The following is a 12,236-nucleotide window of genomic DNA, read 5'->3' as shown; positions in this document are numbered from 1 at the left end:
GGCGAGCCGGGGTGGGAGGCGAGCCGGGGCGGGGGGGTGGCAGGAGGGCGGGTGGGCAGTGGCGACAATACCAGATTTACCAGGGCACCACTGGCACCGGGTCCAAAGGGGCCCCGGCCCAGCCCACTCCTCTCCTTCCCCCTGCTCTCTCCTGTGGGGGCAGAAGCTTGATGCTGCCGGCAGCTGGGCTCCTCCCCGGCCTCTTGCCCCAGCCTGCTGCGTTCCCCCCTTCCCCGTCTCGCTGCCCGCCGGCAGAGGGGAGGGGGAAAAGCGGAGCCGCAGCGCGCTCACTGCTCCGGGGAGGAGCCGGTGGAGAAGAGGAGGGAGCGTGGCCTTGGGGAAGGGGCTGGAATCGGGGCATATCCCCTCCCGCCCCCTGCCGTGAGCACCCCCACAACCCCAGCCCAGGACCCCGGCCCACACCCCCAGCCCTCTGCCCGCCCTGACCCCTGCACCCCTTCACGCACCCCCTGCCCCTCCCCACCCCAATCCTGAGCACCAACAGGAGCTTCCCCAGGGCGGGCGGGCGGGCGGGGTGAAGAGGCCAGTGGCTGGGGGGCGGGGGGCTGAGGAGGCGAGCGGCGAGGCGGTGGCTGGAGGGGGGCATCCCTTTTCAGTGTTTTACTTAAAGTACTGTGCAGGAGCTTTTCAGGGGGCGTAAGGCGAAACACCGCAGTTATTGGTACTGCATGAAATAATCAGCACTGTCATATGCACACGAGCTATATCGCACTCACACACACCTGACGCGCTCCGTCTCGCTGGTGTTACCAACGAGTTGCTCCCCTTAACTTCACTGGCCAGGTGAGTTAGATGGGGGAGGGGTGGAGCCGGGCTTCTGCCGATGCGGATCGATGCTCCGATGTTGACAAGACGAGACCCGGGGTCCTCTGCGAGACCCCTCAATTTATAGCCGCTTCCCTCTCCTGCAGATCTCCCAGATTCAAAATCTGGGCCTGTGTCCATTGGTCCTTTGTGCTGCTTTTCTCGGGGCTGGGGGTTGTCCCAATGCTGCAGAGAGGGTGTTCCCAAAGGAGGGTGCTGGCTTCTAACCCCCACGGCCGTCAGCATGTCTGCTCTGCTCGAGTCAGCCCGCTTGACAAGTGTGATTGTCCTTGGCTGGCTCCCATCACCTCTCCAAGGGTTGCAGCTGCCTGGAGGTGCCTGCCTTCCTCAGACACACCTCATTCACTCAACAGGGCCATTGACTACAAAGTGGGGGGAAGAGCTTATTCTACTTGGGGGGAGGGATAGCTCAATGGTTTGAGCATTGGCCTGCTAAACCCAGGATTGTGAGTTCATTCCTTGAGGGGGCCATTTAGGGATCTGGGGCAGAAATTGGGGATTGGTCCTGCTTTGAGCAGGGGGTGGGATTAGCTGACCTCCTGAGGTCTCTTCCAACCCTGATATTCTCTGATTCTAGCAAAAAGACATTTTTCTTTTACCTTAATTGTACTACCTTAGGGGCCCACCATAACATGTTACCAAGGTTCAAGACAAAGTCAAATAAAAGTTATACCAAAATGCATAATGCAGAGATTTATCTACAACTGCATTGATTGACTGCTGTGTGCAGTAATATAGTGACCCCTGGGTCTTTGAATGAGGCTTTATACTTGGGGGGGCGAGCGGCGAGTCGGGGGCAAGCGGGTGGGCAAAGAGGCGAGCAGTGAGCCAGCAGGGGCTCTAGGGGCGGGCATGCGGGTTTCTGGCAGGGGAGGGAGGAGGTGAAAGGAGCCGAGTGGTGGGTGGGGACCGACTAGGTGGGATGCAGCAAGCCAGTGGGGTGCTAGGGGGTGAAGAGGGGTGTGATGGTGGGGCCGAGCGGGGAGGGGACGGGTCCTATTTTACTGCTGTGATCTGGTCACCCTATGCACGCTGTTTCTTTCCCCCTCTACGGGCTTCAAGACACCATCAGGGCCTTGCTAGTGTGCCATGCGCCGTGAGATCTCTCTTCTCTTTGTGTGCGACTGTGAGTGTTTCCCTTGTGTGTGAATTTATTCAATACAATCTTGAGCTTCATAACGGGAAGCTACTGCTGGGAAATGCTTCACAGAAGGCAAGTTGTTGAAACAGTGTATGTTGATTGCTGGATCTGAGTTCTGTCCAGAAAAGCGGGGTGTAGTTGAGACTGTCAGTCTGCCACGCCTGACTGTACAGGGAAGAAGAGCTGACATTTCTACCAATCTACGTGATAGGTTAAAGCAGAGAGCCAGTGAATTCTGCTTTTACTCCCCAGCTATGGAGGAAAGCACCGGTTTAAAGACACCGCCCAACTTCTTATTTTTATGAGAGAGAGTGATCAAAACTTTGAAATTACTGAAGACCTTGCTGGCCTGCGCTCCATGACAGGTCGCACAACCGGAAAAGAAATCTTCAGTGAAGTGAGAAAGTGCACGAATGATCAGTCGGGATTAGATTTCACAAACTGCGTGGCCATATGTACTGACGGTCCTCCAGCTATGTGCGGAAAAAATGTTGGAGCAGTTACTCTTCTTGAAGAATTTACTGGGAGACTGTCACGGAGTGTGGGGGAGTCCAGGCCCTGCACCCCTCTTCCTGGGATTCACTGAGACTCTCAGCCAGCCAGTAAAACAGAAGGTTTATTGGACAACAGGAACACAGTCCAAAACAGAGCTTGTGGGTACACCCGGGACCCCTCAGTGAAGTCCTTCTGGGGGAGCAGGGAGCTTAGACCCCAGCCCTGGGGTTCCCTGTGTTCCTCCACCCAGCCCCAAACTGAAACTAAACCCACCGAGCAGGTTCCCTGCTGCAGCCTCCATCCACATTCCTGGGCAGAGGTGTCACCTCCCCCTCCCCCTCCTGGCTCAGGTGACAGGCTCTCAGGTCTCCCGTCCCCAGGGCACATTCCCAGGTCAACACTCCCCCCTCCCTGCTGCGTCACATCGTCACATCTCTCCCCCCTTCGAGACTGAACTGAGCGGGGTCACTGTGACCAGTGACCTGGGGAAGTTCGGGGCCCCCTCTCCGGGACAGCGCATCCGCTATCAGGTTGGCACTTCCCTTCACATGGACCACGTCCATGTCGTAATCCTGCAGGAGCAGGCTCCACCTCAGGAGCTTGGCGTTGGCTCCTTTCATCTGGTGCAGCCAGGTCAGGGGAGAGTGGTCGGTGTAGACGGTGAAGTGTCGCCCGAAGAGATAGGGCTCTAGTTTCTTGAGGGCCCACACCATGGCCAGGCACTCCTTCTCGATGGCCGCGTAGTGTTGCTCCCGGGGTAGCAACTTCTTGCTCAGGTACACGATGGGGCGTCTCTCCCCCTTTTCATCCTCCTGCATTAACACCGCCCCCAGTCCCGTGTCGGAGGCGTCGGTGAACACCACAAAGGGCTTGTCAAAGTCTGGGTTTGCTAGAACTGGGCCACTGACCAGAGCCTCCTTCAGCGCCCGGAAAGCCTCCTGGCACTGCTCGGTCCAGACCACCTTGTCTGGCTTCCCCTTCTTGCATAGCTCAGTGATGGGGGTGGCTATGGCGCTAAAGTGGGGCACAAATCTTCGGTAGTATCCTGCCATCCCAATAAAGGCTTGGACCTGCTTTTTGGTGTGGGGAGCGGGCCAGTCTCTGATCACCTCCACCTTGGCCGGTTCCGGCTTTAGGCGGCCGCTCCCCACCCGATGGCCCAGGTAAGATACTTCAGCCATCCCCACCTTGCACTTCTCCGCTTTGACAGTCAGCCCAGCCCCCTAGAGTCGGTCCAGCACTTGTCTAACCTGGGACACGTGGTCCTCCCAGGTCTGGCTAAAGACACAGATGTCGTCAATATACGCCACGGCAAAACTCTCCATCCCCCTCAGGAGCTGGTCCACCAGGCGCTGGAAGGTGGCCGGCGCTCCCTTGAGGCCGAAAGGCAGGGTCAGAAACTCATAGAGCCCCAGAGGGGTGATAAAGGCCGATTTCAGCCGGGCATCTGCATCCAGCGGCACTTGCCAGTAGCCCTTTGTAAGGTCCATGGTGGTAAGGTACCGAGCTCCTCCCAGCTTGTCTAGGAGCTCGTCCGGCCTGGGCATGGGGTAGGCATCCGATACAGTGATGGCATTGAGCTTCCGATAGTCCACACAGAACCGGACTGACCCATCCTTTTTGGGGACCAGCACCACCGGCGAGGCCCAAGGGCTGGCCGATGGCTGGATCACCCCCAAAGCCAGCATGTCCCGGACCTCTCTTTCCAGGTCCTGAGCAGTTTTCCCTGTGACTCGGAAGGGGGAGCATCTTATCGGCGGGTGCGACCCTGTCTGCACCCGGTGGACAGTCAGATTAGTGCGTCCAGGCTGGTTGGAAAACAGCTGTCGGTACGGATGCAGCACCCCCCTGACCTCAGCTTGCTGGGCAGGGGTGAGCTGATCCGAGAGGGGGATTGTTTCCAGGGGGGAACCAGCTCTGGTCCCAGGGAATAGATCTACTAAAGGGTCATCTCCCTGCTCCTCCCACTGACCACACACAGCTAACACCACATTCCCCCTGGCATAATATGGCTTCATCATATTCACATGGTACACCCGGCGGTGGTGGGCCCGGTTCGACAGCTCCACCACATAGTTTACCTCATTGAGCTGCTTGACGACCTTGAACGGGCCCTCCCAGGCGGCCTGTAGTTTGTTCTTTCTCACGGGGATGAGAACCATCACCTGATCCCCGGTGGCGTAGGCACGGGCCCGCGCCGTGCGGTCATACCAGACCTTCTGCTTCCTCTGGGCTCTGGCCAGATTCTCCCTGGCCAGGCCCATGAGTTCAGCCAGTCTCTCTCGGAAGGTCAGGACATACTCCACCACTGACTCTCCATCGGGAGTGGCCTTCCCCTCCCACTCGTCTCTCATCAGGTCCAGGGGGCCCCTCACCCTCCTTCCATATAACAGTTCGAAAGGCGAAAATCCGGTAGACTCCTGGGGCACCTCCCTGTACGCGAACAGCAGGTGAGGTAAGTACTTGTCCCAATCCTGCGGGTGCTGGTTCATAAAGGTTTTCAGCATCATCTTTAGCGTCCCGTTAAACCTCTCCACCAGCCCATTGGACTGGGGGTGATACGCTGAGGCCCAGTCATGCCGGACCCCACATTTCTCCCACAAGCACCGGAGCAGGGCCGACATGAAGTTGGAGCCTTGGTCTGTCAAGACTTCCCTGGGGAACCCCACTCGGCTGAAAATGGTCAGGAGCGCATCTGCCACGGTGTCTGCTTCAGTGGAAGCTAAGGGCACTGCCTCGGGGTAGCGGGTGGCGAAATCTACCACCACCAGAATGTATTTCTTCCCCGACCGGGTCGTCTTGCTGAGAGGCCCCACGATGTCCATGGCCACCTTCTGGAAAGGCTCCTCTATGATGGGCAAAGGTCTCAACGCCGCTTTCCCCTTGTCCCGGGCCTTCCCCACCCTCTGACAGGGGTCACAGGATCGGCAATACTGCCGGACGGTGGTAAAGACCCCGGGCCAGTAAAAGTTCTGTAGCAACCTCTGCCGGGTGCGCCGGATTCCCTGGTGCCCTGCGAGGGGGATGTCATGGGCCAAGGACAGGAGCTTGCGGCGGTACTTCTGGGGGACCACCAGCTGCCTCCTGATCCCACAGGACTCCCCTTCCCCTGGGGGAGCCCATTCTCGGTACAGGAACCCCTTCTCCCACAGGAACCTCTCCTGGCAGCCTCTCCTCATGGTCCGTCCCTCACTGAGGTCGGCCAGGTCCCTGAGCTTCTGCAAGGAGGGATCTTTCCTCAACTCGGCCTGGAACTCAGCGGCTGGGGAAGGGATGGGGCCCGGTTCCCCCTCCGTGGCCAGGTCTGAGGCCGCAGCCTCTCTGAGCCGTGCCCCTCGGCGCTCCCTCCCCACCCGAGTAGGGTCTCGCGCCTCCAGTGTGGTACCCTCCCCAGGGTCAGGTCGCAGTGCCCCTCGCCGGCTCTGGCTACGGGTCACAACCAGGGCGGTCTGGGGGTCGCTTGGCCAGTCCTCTAGGTCTCCCCCCATCAAAACTTCAGTGGGCAAATGGTGGTGTACCCCCACATCCTTGGGGCCCTCCTTGGTCCCCCATTTCAGGTGTACCCTTGCCACGGGCACCTTAAATGGGGTCCCGCCCACCCCCGTCAGGGTCAGGTAGGTGTTGGGCACCACCCGATCTGGGGCCACCACCTCGGGCCGGGCCAGCGTCACCTCCGCGCCCGTATCCCAGTATCCATTGACCTTCCTCCCATCCACCTCCAGGGGAACAAGGCACTCTCTCCGGAGGGACAGCCCCGCACCCACCCTGTAAACCGAGCACCCTGAGTCCAGAGCCTCCAGCCCTCTGGCGGGGCTGGCTGGGGGTACTCTTCCCTCCTGAGCAGGTGGCAAACTGGTAGCCCCCCTTTCCTGGGTCGCCTGCCCCTCGTCCAGCTGAGTCCCTACCCAGTTAACCCTGGGTAGGTTGGGTCTGCTCAGTGTGTCCCTGAGCCCGGGGCACTGGGCCCGTACGTGGCCTCTCTGGCCACAGTGATAGCAGCTCAGGTCACGTTGGTCCCCTCGAACGGGTCGGAGGGGCCCGACACCAGGCATTCCCCTTTGGAGGGGGTTCTCCCTATTTCCCCGCTGGGAGGCCCCATGGTGACTCTCTCTCTGCATCGGGGGGGGGCCTGTTCTTTTGGGACTCCTCCCGGCTACCCCCTGACCGACTGTTCACAAACTCGTCGGCCAGCTGCCCTGCATGCTGGGGGTTCGCGAGCTTTTTGTCCACCAGCCACAGCCTCAGGTCGGAAGGGCACTGTTCATACAGCTGCTCCAGTACAAACAGGTCAAGCAGGTCCTCTTTAGCCTGGGCCCCCGCTGTCCACTTGCGGGCATATCCCTGCATCCTGTTGACCAGTTGTAGGTAGGTGACCTCAGGCGTTTTACGCTGACTCCGGAACCTTCTCCGGTACATCTCGGGGGTCAGCCCAAACTCACGGAGCAGGGCCTGTTTGAACAGTTCATAGTCCCCTGCCTCTGCCCCTGTCATCCGGCTGTAGACCTCCACGGCTTTGGGGTCCAGTAAGGGGGTGAGGAACTGGAGCCTGTCTGCAGGGTCAACCCTGTGCAGCTCGCAGGCATTCTCAAAGGCCGTCAGGAAGCTATCCATGTCCTCCCCCTCCTTCCGCTGGGCCAGGAAGCACTTATCAAAGCTCCTTGCAGTCTTGGGTCCCCCCTCACTCACCGCAGCCGGGGCCCCACTGCTCCTCAGCCTGGCCAGCTCCAGTTCATGCTGTCTTTGTTTCTCCTTCTCCTGCTGCTCATGTTGACGTTCCCTCTCCTTCTCCTGACGTTCCCTCTCCTTCTCCTCCTGCTCATGTTGACGTTGTTTCTCCTCATGTTGACGTTGTTTTTCATGATCCTCCAGCTCCCTCATTTTCCTCTCCCTCTCCCATTCCAGCCGCATCCGCTCCAGGGATGGGGAGCTCCGCTGGGAGGATCCCCTGCTGGCTGCTGGGGTCAGGGGGCCCTCGGTATTCGCTGGGCTTCCCACAACCCCTCCCCCAGGCATAGGTAGGAAGGGTCTCGGGGTGTCCTGGGCAGCAGTCTGACCCCTCCCAGCCTGGTCAGGCCCCAGGGCCCACGCTGCGTCCGCCGGGCGGCTTCCCTCAGGGACAGGGGTCGGGTCATCCAAGCGATCCCTCTCCTCCAGCTGGGCAATCAGCTGTTCCTTGGTGGACCTCCCGACGCGCAGCCCCCTCTGCCTGCACAGCTCCACCAGGTCGCTCTTAAGGCGTTTAGCGTACATCTCCCGGCTGGCCACTCGCAGGCCGGGCAGCTGTCCACGGTTTCCAGGAAAAGCCCCTAGTGTGCCAGTCCTTCTTGAGGTCACCACCTCTTTGCCAGGGTCGAGCTGCAGACTCCTCCGCCCCTGGGACCGCTCGCTGCAATCCCCCGGGGGACCCTGTTACTGCAAAAGTCCTTCTCTCTGGTCACACACTCCCAGGGGTTAACCGCCCCCTGAAACCGTCTCTCTCTGAATCTTCAGCACTCCTGGTCCCCGTCAATCCCCCTTCGTTTTACTGTTCCCCAGTCACTTACTGCAGGAAGCGCCGTTCACGGGGTGCAGTAGATCCCACCGCTGCCACCAGTTGTCACGGAGTGTGGGGGAGTCCAGGCCCTGCACCCCTCTTCCTGGGATTCACTGAGACTCTCAGCCAGCCAGTAAAACAGAAGGTTTATTGGACAACAGGAACACAGTCCAAAACAGAGCTTGTGGGTACACCCGGGACCCCTCAGTGAAGTCCTTCTGGGGGAGCAGGGAGCTTAGACCCCAGCCCTGGGGTTCCCTGTGTTCCTCCACCCAGCCCCAAACTGAAACTAAACCCACCGAGCAGGTTCCCTGCTGCAGCCTCCATCCACATTCCTGGGCAGAGGTGTCACCTCCCCCTCCCCCTCCTGGCTCAGGTGACAGGCTCTCAGGTCTCCCGTCCCCAGGGCACATTCCCAGGTCAACACTCCCCCCTCCCTGCTGCGTCACATCGTCACACCCCCGCCAGGCGCCCCCTTCCCTCTGAGCTGGCCGGGGCATCACCCCCAATTACAACCCTAAAGCCACCTTCCATCCCCTACTTGTTCGGCCGTAAAAGGCCCTGTGCACGTCACCGGAGCCTGGAGGCAGGTCAGCAGCTCGTTACCGTGTTTGGTCCCATGGCGCCCATCCCCCTTTGTCCTTGTTCTGAGCACGCGCAGTGCAGGCCCGGAGGGCACCCGGAGACCCCCGAGCTCTGTAGGTCTGGGTGGGGAACTCCCTTTCTGGTGCTAGGAGGAAACAAGTCTCTGGCCTGATACTGACAGTTCCTCCCTAGGTCAGCGATGCAGGGTGTGGGGGCCCTTCTCAGGCGTGGACGGGGGTATGGGATGGGCCTGTGTTTGTGCTGAAACTCTTCCTGGTGCTTGATGCGGGCTAAGGTGTGGATGGTGTGGATCATACATGTTATTAATATGACATATATTTATATGCGACCCAGCGTATATTAGTCCACATGGGACTCCTGGGTTCTATGCTTGGCTCTGGGAGGGGCGTGGGGGCTGGTGCATTAGAGCAGGGAAGGCTGGGAGCCAGGACTCCTGGGTTCTCTCCCTGGCTCTGCCGCAGACGCGGGGTGACCTGAAGCAGTGTGGCGGTTCGGGTCGGAGGGAGGAATTCTACCTCCACAGGAAAGCGATTTCTGAGAGCAGCCGGCTCTTTGATTTGTCAGCCAGGGCAGAACGGGACCCCATGGTGGGAAGCCGGGGGGTACCAGCTGGCTAGCCTTGATTCGGTGGCACGTTTTGAAGTGAGGATCATTAGCTGCTGGAAGAGCTCAGCTGGGGGGGGGGGGGGGGGCAGAGTCTCCATTGCCTGGGGTCTGTAATCCCGGCCGGCGGGGCCCCTGGCTCAGCGGGTGCGAGCGGCCGGGTGCAGGGGGCACGGGGTGAGGTTTGGGGCTAGGGGGCTGTCAGAGCCTAGGCTGGAGCTCCCTGCGCCCTCTGCTGGTGACAAGGGGAACGTGCTGCCATGGAGCTTCATTTGCATGGGCTGCCCCCATAATTCCTTCAGTCACCATAACGAGCCAGGCACTTGGCTTTGGGGGGAGGCTGCAGGGGGGCTCCGTCTGTGCTGGGAGAGCAGGGCAGCCCTGACCCCAGCCCCTTCAGGCAGCTGAGCCAGGCAGCCAGGCAGGGGGATTTGGGGGGCACCTCTGGGGTGCAGCATGTGGGTTCTGTGGCACGGGTGGGGGGTGAAGAGGCGCGGATGCTGCTACGTGCTGGCCCCCGTGGCGCAGGGTTCGGGGGCGGCCGCGCCCGGGGGGGGCATGACAGCTGCTGCCACGCTCGCTGGGCTGCTCCTGGTCGCTTTCGGTCGCTCCGGGGGCCTGGGGGAGGGCGAAGCCTGGGCCAGGTCAGCCTGACCCCGCGCCCGGGCGACATAAGGGGGCGGCTGATACGGGACTTACTGAAGAATTAGAAGAGGGTCGTGTCATTACTGCCAGTCCAGGGGGTTATTGGGACTGGCTCCTGCCGGACTAGCTGGCCGAGCTGACCAGTTTGGTTAATAAAGGTCATTGGCCTGCTCTGCTCAGCACCGGGGAGGCCGCAGCTGCAGCTCTGTGTCAGTTCTGGGCTCCGCACCGCAGGAAAGATGGGGGCAAATTGGAGAGAGGCCAGAGGAGAGCCACAGAAACAATCAAGGGTTAGAGACCCTGCCGGTGAGGAAAGGGTGAAACTCTGGGCGCCTTTAGTCTTGAGAGAAGCATCGAGTGGGGGCTGAGAAGAGTCCTCCGAGCTGTTCAGGGCTGTTCTACAGAGACCCGGGATCAGCTGTTCTCCGGGGCCACTGAGGGCAGGACAGGAAGTAACGGGCTCAACCGGCCGCAAGGGAGCGTTAGGTCAGAGATTAGGAAAATCTTTCCTGCTCTCAGGGGGGAAGCTCTGGAACAGGTGCCCCAGGGAGATTGTGGGACCCCCATCATTGGTGGGTTTTAAGAACAGTTGGACAAACACCTGCCAGGGATGCTCTAGGGCAGAGGTGGGCAAACTACGGCCCGCGGGACCATCCTGCCCGGCCCTTGAGCTCCCGGCCAGGGAGGCTGGCCCCTGGCTCCTCCCCTGCTGTCCCTCCTCCCCCGCAGCCATGCCGCCGAGCCCCCCATGCCGGACGGCACAGCTGCCAGTCCTGGTGCTCTGAGCGGCATGGTAAGGGGCGGGGAGTGGGGGGGGTTGGATAACGGGCAGGGAGTTCCAGGGGGCAGTCAGGGGACAGGGAGCAGGGGGCGGTTAGATGGGGCAGAGGTTCTGGCGGGGGGGTGGTCAGGGGACAGGGAATGGGGGGGTTGGATAGGCATGGGAGTCCCGGGGGGCCTGTCAGGGGGCGGTGGTGTGGATAGGGGTCAGGGAGCCGGGGGGGTTGGATAGGGGGTGGGGTCCTGGGGAGGCAGTCAGGGGACAAGGAGCATGGGGGGTGGATGGGTTGGGGATTCTAAGGGGGGCAGTCGGGGGAGGTGGGAAGGGTCATATAGGGGATGAGGGCCAGGCTGTTTAGGGGGCATAGCCTTCCCTACCTGGCCCTCCATCCAGTTTCGCACCCCCGATGTGGCCCTCGGACCAAAAAGTTTGCCCGCCCCGTGCTAGGGTTACTTGGCCCTGTCACAGAGCAGGGACCTAGAGGAGCCCCAGGAATGATTAAAGGGTCAGAAAACCTGCCTCGTAGCGAGAGACTCAGGGGGCTCTGTCTAGTGAGCTGAGCAAAGCGACGGTTGTGGGTGATTGGACCCGAGGCTGTAAGGACCTGCAGGGAGAACAGGGCTCTTCCGAGGGCCAACACGATCCAAGGGCGGGACGCTGCTGCTAGACAGACAGACTGACACTGGGGTGTAAAGGTTTCCCGGTGAGCGGAATTAACTATTGGACCCATTTCCCAGGGCTCCTGGTGGATTCTCCTTAAACTCAAGCGTGGATGTGACATTTCTAAACCATCTGCTTTCATTCACACAGGAGCGATTTGGGAGCTGTTCCCTGGCCGGGAACATACGGGGTCAGACGAGCTTCTGGGAACTCGGGGGACGTGAGCGCTGGAGGGTGGGCAGGCTGCCAGCTGGGCTGCTGCCAGCGTTCCTGGGCTGGGCGTGGGCTTTGCTCCGTACGGGCGTGTCCATTGTGGAGCGGGCTGGCCCTGATCCGCGGCAGGATTCCCTTACTCCACTGCTTGGCACTGGGAGCTGCTGCCAGCCGGGAGCCCGGGGGAAGCGGGGGGTTTGTTCCCAGGTTTCTGGGTGGGGCTTGGGGGGGTTGGTTCTTTGCCCAGAGCGTCCCTCAGTGCATTGAGCCCATCCCAGGGGCCCAGACTAGCTGAGAACCTCCCTTCCGGCCCGTGAGCAGCGTGGCTGGAAAGGGCTCTGCTGTTCCCGGTTCCTGGCACAAGAGGGGCAGCGTCCCTGCTGCAGCAGTGCCATGTGCCAGGCCCGGCCTGGCCCGCTGCCCGGCCTGCCCTGGCAGCTCTGTGCATGCCGCATTTCCGCCCCTTTGTGTGGCTGCTCCCTGGGCTCATTAACCGGGGCGGGGGAGGGGATGTTCCAGCAAAGACAAATAGGGCGTGGCCCCCGCCCCGCACGTGTGGGGCTGTTCTGTGTGGGGTAGGGGATGGGGACTTGTGCTCACCCCCCAGAACAGTGGGGGCCTCTGTTACAGAAAAAGGGGGGGACGCTGCCCTCGGGACCCCTGGGACGGCAGCTCAGTGGGCAGGGGGAGGGGGGAAGGCAGGCTCACGAGGG

The sequence above is a fragment of the Natator depressus genome, chromosome 2 (genome assembly GCF_965152275.1).
Source record: "Natator depressus isolate rNatDep1 chromosome 2, rNatDep2.hap1, whole genome shotgun sequence".
NCBI lineage: Eukaryota > Metazoa > Chordata > Testudines > Cheloniidae > Natator > Natator depressus.
This window is presented reverse-complemented; position numbering follows the sequence as displayed.